This window comes from Equus przewalskii, chromosome 1 (assembly GCF_037783145.1).
Source record: "Equus przewalskii isolate Varuska chromosome 1, EquPr2, whole genome shotgun sequence".
Taxonomy (NCBI): Eukaryota; Metazoa; Chordata; class Mammalia; order Perissodactyla; family Equidae; genus Equus; species Equus przewalskii.
Genome location: NC_091831.1, coordinates 102,711,098 through 102,713,955, shown reverse-complemented (window position 1 = coordinate 102,713,955; position 2,858 = coordinate 102,711,098).

Below are 2,858 nucleotides of genomic sequence, written 5' to 3'. Positions count from 1 at the left end.
TTAAAGATGAGGTTGAGTTTTTAAGTTAATGTAAAAAGTCAGACTCTTCGATGATAAAAGGAAGAAACCCTTGAAGACTCCAGTCCATGTACAGCCACTGGGGAAAAGCCTGCTGACAAAGCAGACACTTTCCAGATTGACAGGAAGCACAGAAGTCTTTCTGGATGTGGAATCCACAGTTGGAGAGGGAAGCCATCTTATCGGAGGTCCTAGTTGGAAGGCAGAGAGACAGACGGGGAAAAGGTCAGAAGATGTGGTTTCATGGGTATGTTAGTTCACCAAATGATGGCTATTAGAAAAGAGAAAGAAGAGTGATCAAGGAAAAGGCAAGGCCAGAAAGGATAAGAGGGATGGAACATACCTGAAAGCAAGGAATTTTTCCCCCTCCTCAGTCCCTAGCTGGTTTGCTGGAGCATATCCTGGGAATAGTTAGATGGTGTCCAGCTCCACCCCTGCTTTCCAAACCCACCTAAGCCATCCCTGTGCCCTGGCTTCCTATGAAAGAAAAGGTACAAATGAATGAGCTAGAAAGTCCCCATAAGAGGAGAATCTGGCAGGTACAGAGAAAGATAGCTATACAGAGAGATATATAGAGATGCAGAAAAAGAACAAGATGCAGAGATAATATAACAAAGAGTTATAACAGAAGAAAAGTAACAAAATAATTGTAAGCATCCCTTGGAAGAAAGTCCAGGGCAAAGATGAACGAGTAAAAAAAAGAACTGATAGAGAATGTCAGTAGAAGGCAGAGACAAACGTGTCTCCATCAGAGATTTGGCAAGGTTCAGAGAGAGCGAAAGAGCACGAGCTGAGCTCTTGCCTACAATACTCTGTCCCACTGAGGTTAGCACCTCTAGTACCCTCAGACTTCTCCCCACACTTTCACAGGCAAAGGAGCAGAGGAGAGCCCTGAGAAGGAGCAGGAAGAGGGAACGGAAAGAAAAGGCAGATGGGGAAGCATTTGAAGAAATGAGGGAAGGAGAAAAGATTCTGGCCATTGGCATGGGGCATAAGACACCTGAAAAGCTGGAAATGTACCCCACAGTCATCACATTCTCCCACACCCAGGTAAGCCGCTGGTACACATGAAAGCAAAGGGGGAAAAAGTGGTTGGATCCGGGTCAGATTGCTTGGGGCCATGGAAAACTCCCCAGCTCATTCATCTCCTCTACTTTTGAAATAAATTATTCAAACTCTGCTGATGCTTCTTCAGACATGTTTGAGTGCTACCCACTATCCAGGTCCATCACTGCCTCTTAACCTTATGTGAGGGCAAGAGGAGGTGTCCAGTGGATCTCAGTGATGTGCTCCTAAGAACTCAGGGAACTTGTCCCACTTTGGTACAGAGAGGGAATAATATATATCATTTGCAATATCTATCCTTTGGCCTCAAGGGGGGGTCCCAATCCTGTGTTTTTCCTGGTACTTGAGAGCCAGATCTCTGTGCTTATTCCATCTGATCAACCTCTGCTGGCAGTAGTCAAGAGAGGAGACCGTTGAAGTTGGGAGATGCCTTTAGTTTTGGTCAAAGCTCGCATACAAGAGCACTGAAGTATTGGGGACCATTTCTCCTCTACTTTTTAGCCTTGATACAATGGCCACATAAGAAGATTCCTCAAGGTAGGGGTTAGTTGTGTTTGCTTTGCCATCATCCACAATAGAGCCTGTAATATAATCTTCTTGTTTCAACAAACATCTGTTGAGTACTTAGTCAATCAAACTAGGATGTCTGCTTTCTCGGGAATTTTACCACAACATTGTTTGAAGCTAAACCCAATTCCAGAGATCTTCAACTGTAATCTGACCTACCTTTCCTTGTGGCAAGCTATGGATGGCGGAAGGAGGAGGTAAAGAAGGTCTTGCATTGCTCGAAAAATGGTCCCATCACAATTCAGGTCAATAATCCAGACCCCAACTGAAAGCTGGGCCCAGATTTTCCAACAGCTGGGATCTGGAGCTAGTGTTGATCCATTTATTACAGGAGACATCCACCTTTGCAGGGGTTCTCACAGTGCAGATGTAGAATTTTCAAGAACCTGCAGCAATCAGGGGACTGTTTAGAGAAACTGCTCCAGCTTTAGAGTTTATGCCCTAAAAAAAATAGCCCAGGATTCATCCACTTTTTCCTCTCTTTTCCCTTCAGATCCTGTCATCCTGCCTTTATGCTTTAGTTTGCCTTCCCCTCTGGCTGACTTAATAGATACATAAAAACACTGTAGAATTATCCATATAATATCACTGATGAATATCACTTTAGTTAACAAACATTTATTGAGCTTTATTTTATTCCAGGCTTCTGGTAGTGTTGGGAATTCAAAGTCAAATGAGAGTTGGTTTTCCCCCATTGAGAAAGTCACTATCGAGAAGGGAAGTATGAACTGAAGAAAGGGAGGCTGGGTCAGGTAGGCAGGGTGTCCTTTGAGGAGTCATCCTATGGGAATTTATGAACCATACAGGGTTCAAGAAAAAGACAGTGGATGATATCTTGCTGTTCTCAGTTGGAGAATAAAAAGGCAGATGGTGAGGATGATGCAGGAGCTTAATCCCTTCAGATGTCATTCATCTCATAATAATTAGAGGGGTGGAGAGGGGCTTGGATACCTAAGAAAGAGTGTGGGAATGAGCTATCCTGATAGTTTTACAGGGCAGAGTGACTCTGGCTGAATCAGTTGTCCTTTGGATGATAAAGTGGTTCCCTGTCTCTTTCCTCCCATACCTTATTGCCTTTGTGGCCAATTCAGGCTTTAGCCATCCCTGCCTGTCTAAAAAACATATTTTATAAGCAAGAGACAACACTCAAATCAGAACTCTGGCAAACTAGAAAGAAAGAAATGGGAAACAAGGAAATTTTTAAAAGT